Source organism: Triturus cristatus, chromosome 1_1 (assembly GCF_964204655.1).
Source record: "Triturus cristatus chromosome 1_1, aTriCri1.1, whole genome shotgun sequence".
Lineage (NCBI taxonomy): Eukaryota > Metazoa > Chordata > Amphibia > Caudata > Salamandridae > Triturus > Triturus cristatus.
The window spans coordinates 188,787,171-188,793,787 of NC_140579.1; the positions used below are offsets into that span (position 1 = coordinate 188,787,171).

A 6,617-nucleotide genomic window follows, 5' to 3' on the forward strand; every position below is an offset into this window, starting at 1 on the left:
TGGGGACGGTGGAGAAAAGTAACCAAGAGAAAGCGGTGAAACTGAAGAGGAGAGCGGAGAAGAATGCTCCAAGAGTATGGGTAGCTCCTTAAGGGGGTGAGTTAAGAAGTGTGCCTGAGGGTATAGAAGGTATCAGAGTGGGGGGAATGCCTAAAGGCTGTGGTTAAAGGGAATATGCCGGGATAGAGGACACCCTATTACGCCAGCAGAGCAAAAAACTGTTTGGAAAGAATGGTGCTAGAGGGGGTGACAAATAGTGTGGAAAGATTGAGGAGAGATAACATCTGGGGGGGAAGTGATTACTAGGGGCGGGCAGAGAACTCCACTCCGTCAGCGGAGCGGACTTAGCCTGCCACCCCCCCTCCCCGGCCCCTGCTTGTGAAAGCAGCCAGGCTGGGGAGAGCACTCCCCGGGCCCCGTTGGACCCCTGTCCCCAGCGCCCGGACCCTCAGCTGACTTGCAGGACTGGGGGCTCCCACACCCCAGGGCCCTCCAGACGCAGCTCAAGCCCCGGGCCTGGTCCCAGCTTCCGAACCCTAGCCAGGCCGGGGAGAGCCTCCCCAGGCCCTGGTGGACCCCCGTCCTCAGCACCCGGACCCTCGACTGGCTTGCAGGACGGGGGTGCTCCCGCACCCCAGGGCCCACCAGACAGAGCTCGAGCCCCGGGCCCTGTCCCAGCTTCCGAACCCTAGCCAGGATGGGGAAAGCCTCCCCGGGCCCCGGTGGACCTCCGCCCCCAGCGCCCGGACCCTCGGCTGGCTTGCAGGACTGGGGGCTTCCGCACCCCAGGACCGGCCAGACGCAGCTCGATCCCCGGGCCCGGTCCCAGCTTCTGAAACCTAGCCAGGCCGGGGAGAGCCTCCCCGGGCCCTGGTGGACCCCCGTCCCCAGCACCCGGACCCTCGGCTGGCTTGGCTCCCGGGGGGGCTCCCGCACCCCAGGGCCGCCGGAGGGAGCTCGAGCCCCGGGCCCCGTCCCAGCTTACGAACCCTAGCCAGGCCGGGGAGAGCCCCCTGGGCCCCGGTGGAACCCCGTTCCCAGCGCCCGGACCCTCTGCTGGCTTTCAGGACGGGGGGCTCCCGCACACCAAGGCCCGCCGGACGGAGCTCGAGCCCCGGGCCTGGTCCCAGCTTCCGAACCCTGGCCAGGCCAGGGAGAGCCTCCCCAAGCCCCAGTGGACCCCCGTCCCCAGCACCCGGACCCTCGGCTGGCTTGGCTGCCGGGGTGGCTCCCGCACCCCTGGGCCCGCCGGACGGAGCTTGAGCCCCGGGCCCCGTCCCAGCTTCCGATTCCTAGCCAGGCCGGGGAGAGCCTCCCCGGTCCCAGGTGGACCCCAGTCCCCAGCACCCGGACCCTCGACTGGCTTGCAGGACGGGGGCTGGATTGCAGGACGGGGGGGCTCCCGCAGCCCGGGGCCCGCCGGACGGAGCTCGAGCCCCGGGCCCTGTCCCAGCTTCCGAACCCTAGCCAGGCCAAGGAGAGACTCCCCGAGCCCCAGTGGACCCCCGTCCACAGCGCCCAGACCCTCGGCTGGCTTGCAGGATGGGGGCCTCCCGCACCCCAGGGCACACCGGACGGAGCTCGAGCCCCGTCTCAGCTTCCGAACCCTAGCCAGGCCGGGGAGAGCCTCGCCTGGCCCCGGTGGACCCCTGTCCCCAGCACTCGGACCCTCGGTTGGCTTGCAGGATGGGGGGCTCCCGCACCCCAGGGCCTTCTGGACGGAGCTCAAGCCCTGGGCCTGGTCCCAGTTTCTGAATCCTAGCCAGGCCGCGGAGAGCCTCCGTGGGCCCCGGTGGACCCCCGTCCCCAGCGCCCCGACCCTCAGCTACTTGCAGGGCGGGGGGCTCCCGGTGCCCGCTGGACGGAGCTTGAGCCCCGGGCCCGGTCCCAGCTTCCGAACCCTAGCCAAGCCAGGGACAGCCTCCCCGGGCCCCAGTGGACCCCTGTCCCCAGCAGCCAGACCCTCGGCTGGCTTGAAGGACGGGGGCTCCTGCACCCTGGGGCCCGCCGGACAGAGCTCAAACCACGGGCCACGTCCCAGCTTTCAAACCCTAGCCAGGCCGGGGAGAGCCTCCCTGGGCCCCAGTGGACCCCTGTCCCCAGCGGCCGGACCCTCGGCTGGCTTGCAGGATGGGGGGCTCCCGCACCCCGGGGCCCGCCGGACGGAGCTCGAGCCCCGGGCCCTGTCCCAGCTTCCGTACCCTAGCCAGGCCAAGGAGAGACTCCCCGAGCCCCGGTGGACCCCCGTCCACAGCGCCCAGACCCTCGGCTGGCTTGCAGGATGGGGGCCTCCCGCACCCCGGTGCCCACCGGACGGAGCTCGAGCCCCGTCCCAGCTTCCGAACCCTAGCCAGGCCGGGGAGAGCCTCCCCTGGCCCCGGTGGACCCCTGTCCCCAGCACTCAGACCCTCGGCTGGCTTGCAGGACGGGGGGGCTCCCGCACCCCAGGGCCTTCTGTACGGAGCTCAAGCCCTAGGCCCGGTCCCAGTTTCCGAATCCTAGCCAGGCCGCGGAGAGCCTCCGTGGGCCCCGGTGGACCCCCGTCCCCAGCGCCCCGACCCTCAGCTACTTGCAGGGCGGGGGGCTCCCGAGGCCCGCTGGATGGAGCTCGAGCCCCGGGCCCGGTCCCAGCTTCCGAACCCTAGCCAAGCCAGGGACAGCCTCCCCGGGCCCCAGTGGACCCCTGTCCCCAGCGGCCAGACCCTCGGCTGGCTTGAAGGACGGGGGCTCCTGCACCCTGGGGCCCGCCGGACAGAGCTCAAACCACGGGCCACGTCCCAGCTTTCAAACCCTAGCCAGGCCGGGGAGAGCCTCCCTGGGCCCCAGTGGACCCCTGTCCCCAGCGGCCGGACCCTCGGCTGGCTTGCAGGATAGGGGGCTCCCGCACCCCGGGGCCCGCCGGACAGAGCTCGAGCCCATCCCAGCTTCCGAAGCCTAGCCAGGCCGGGGAGAGCCTCCCCGGGCCCTGGTGGACCCCCGCCCCAGCGCCCGGACCCTCGGCTGGCTTGCAGGACGGGGGGCTCCCACACCCCGGGGCCCGCCAGACGGAGCTCAAGCCCCGGGCCCGGTCCCAGCTTCCGAACCCTAGCCAGGCCAGGGAGAGCCTCCCTGGGCCCCGGTGGACCCCTGTCCCCAGCACCTCGACCCTCGGCTGGCTTGCCGGACAGGGGGCTCCCGCACCTCGGGACCCGCCGGACGGAGCTCAAGCCCCGGGCCCAGCTTCTGAGCCCTAGGCTGGCCGGGGAGAGCCTCCCCAGGCCCCGGTGGACCCCTGTCCCCAGCGCCCAGACCCTCAGCTTATACCAAGGAGGGGATAAGCCCAGGGCACGTCCTCTCCCCGCCGGACTGCCTGGGGAACCCATTTTCCTCGACTATTGGCTTGCAGAACCCTGGGGAAGGACAAAAGTAGGAGTTAGCCCTGCCGGTCGGCCATCTGGTCACCCGGCCCAAAGGGCCATCTGGTCACCCAGGCCCACAGGGCCATCTGGTCACATGGGCCTGCAGGGCCTTCTGGTCGCGCAGCCAGGCGACCAGATGGCCGGGGACGACCCAGCGCCCAGATGGCCTGGGAGGGTGCTGTACCCAGTCGCCCTTGCAGTCCGGCAACGGAGAGGGTGGCCAGGCACTCTAAGGCCGCCACACGGGAGGCTCCTTCCCCGGGGCTGCTCGCCACCCTGCTCGACTTGCACGGGAGCAGCGGGAAGGGGAGGCCCAGCCAGCCCAGGCCATCTGGCCACCCTGCTGACCTGCAAGGGATGGTGGCCCCCATCCCCGCACCCCGGTGGGGCAGGGACGAGAGGGGGAGGCCCCCGTGCTGTAGGGCACGTGGTGGAGGTGGCCTCCCATGGGCCCACGTGCCCCCCTCCATGTCCCTCCCGCCGGCCTGGCAGCAGAGGGACCCACCCCTGGGTGGGGTGGAGGAGGGCATCCGCGGGCACCTACACACGGAGAGACAAAAGATTGGCTCAGAGGATGACTTTCAATAGATCGCAGCGAGGTAGCTGCTCTGCTACTTACAAAAACCCTGACCCGGAATCAGGTTGTCTACGAATGATTTAGCACCGGGTGCCCCACGAACATGCGATGCACTAAGGGCGATGGAGGCGGTCTCCTTCCGTCCGCGCTCCGGTCCACAAGCGAGCGGCTCTACGCACCAGCCCCCCGAGAGAGGCTGGCTATCCCAGGCAAACCGAGGCTCCACGGCACTGCGGTATCAATACGGTTTAGGGGGGATTCTGACTTAGAGGCGTTCAGTCATAATCCCACAGATGGTAGCTTCGCCCAATTGGCTCCTCAGCCAAGCACTATTGCTACAACACATCTTCAGTAGGGTAAAACTAACCTGTCTCACGACGGTCTAAACCCAGCTCACATTCCCTTTTAGTGGGTGAACAATCCAACGCTTGGTAAATTCTGCTTCACAATGATAGGAAGAGCCGACATCGAAGGATCAAAAAGCGTGTCGCAATGAGCGCTTGCCCGCCACAAGCCAGTTATCTGTGTGGTAACTTTTGACACCTCCTGCTTAAAACCCAAAAAGTCAGAAGGTTTGTGAGGCCCCGCTTTCACGGTCTGTATTCATACTGAAAATCAAGATCAAGCGAGCTTTTTCCCTTCTGCTCCATGGGAGGTTTCTGTCCTCCCTGAGCTCGCCTTAGGACACCTGCGTTTTCGATTGATAGGTGTACCGCCCCAGTCAAACTCTCCACCTGCCACTGTCACCGGAGCGGGTCGCGCCCGGCGGGTGCCAGGTGCTTGGAGCCAGAAGCGAGAGCCTCACGGGGCTCGCCCCGCCACACCGGGTAAGTGAAAAAAAGATAAGAGTAGTGGTATTTCACCGGCGGCTCAAGGGCCTCCCACTTATCCTACACCTCTCATGCCTCTTCACAGTGCCAGCCTAGAGTCAAGCTCAACAGGGACTTCTTTCCCCACTGATTCTGCCAAGCCTGTTCCCTTGGCTGTGGTTTCGCTAGATAGTAGGTAGGGACAGTGGGAATCTCGTTCATCCATTCGTGCGTGTCACTAATTAGATGACGAGGCATTTGGCTACGTTAGGAGAGTCATAGTTATTCCTGCCGTTTACCCGCTCTTCATTGAATTTCTTCACTTTGACATTCAGAGCACTGGGCAGAAATCACATTGCCTCAACACCCGCCTTGGGCCTTCGCGATGCTTTGTTTTAATTAAACAGTCGGATTCCCCTGGTCCACACCAGTTCTAAGTCAGCTGCTACGCGCCGGCGAGGCAGAACGCCGGCCCCGCGCCCCGGGGAGGGGGCACGCGGAGAGTCCAGAGTCACCGCCGCCCCGGAGTGAGGCGCCTCGTCCAGCCGCGGCGCGTGCCCAGCCCCGCTTCGCGCCCCCGACCGACCCAGCGCTTAGAGCCAATCCTTACCTGCATTGTTCCAACATGCCAGAGGCTGTTCACCTTGGAGACCTGCTGCGGATATGGGTACGGCCCGGCGCGAGATTTACATCCTTTCCCCTGGATTTTCAAGGACCAGCGAAAGCTCACTGGACGCCGCCGGAACCGTGACGCTTTCCAAGCCTCAGGCTGTCTCTCGTGGTGAACCCATTCTAGGGCACCTGCCCTTCACAAAGAAAAGAGAGCTCTCCCCGGGGCTCCGCCGGCTTCTCTGGGATCGTTTGCATTACCGCACTGGATGCCGCGAGGGCACCCGTCTCCGCCACTCCGGGTTCGGGGATCTGAACCCGACTCCCTTTCAATCGGCCGGGGGCAACGGAGGCCATCGCCCGTCCCTTCCGAACGGCACTCGCCCATCTCTTAGGACCGATGGACCCATGTTCAACTGCTGTTCACATTGAACTCTTCTCCACTTCGGCCTTCAAAGTTCTCGTTTGAATATTTGCTACTACCACCAAGATCCGCACCTGCGGCGGCTCCACCCGGGCCCTCGCCCCGGGCTTCCATACACACCGGTGCGGCCTTCCTACTCATCACGGCTTAGCCCCGCGGCTGTCAGCACCGGCGTCGGCTGGGTATGGGCCCGACGCTCCAGCGCCATCCATTTTCAGGGCAAGTTGATTCGGCAGGTGAGTTGTTACACACTCCTTAGCGGATTCCGACTTCCATGGTGCAGCCTGAGCGAGGCGCAGGGATGCCGGGGCCTGGCGGCGGCTGCACCCCTCGGAACGGTTGTTCTGAGCTGCTGTGGAAATGTGCTGGGCGGAGAGGGGTGACGGCGTGGCGCTTGGGGCCTACGGACCTGCCGGGCAGCAGCATTTGAGGGCCTGGCGCCACCTGACCCCTTCTGCTCGGGTCGGACCACTGGGGAGGGCACGAGCTGCCAGGCTCTGCTGGGTAGGGTGAAGGGCCTCCCGCCAGGCGGCAGGCCCTCGAGTTGGATGGTCCATGCGGGGTGGAAGCTCTTGCTTGAAACAACAGCCGAGGCTGGCCAAGCAGTCCATCCCTAAACAGACCGAGAGTGCCCAATCGATCGGAGTATGGCCGGGGCTACCCCTGGAAGGCCGCCCTGCGCAGGGGATGCTGGCTTCGCATCCCTGCCTGCTCCCGGGGCGAGCAGGCTCGGAGGAAAGGCCCATCAGGAAGGAGCCGAGAGGCAGGCATGGACCCGGGCCCCTGGGGGCCCCAGCGGC

At 66.5% G+C, this 6,617-nt stretch overlaps 1 pseudogene; it reads right to left on the reverse strand.

The window, feature by feature from the left end:
- Positions 1 to 3,954: 3,954 nt before the first annotated feature.
- On the reverse strand, positions 3,955 to 5,407 carry LOC146869960 (28S ribosomal RNA; annotated as a pseudogene).
- Between the last annotated feature and the right edge of the window lie 1,210 nt (positions 5,408 to 6,617).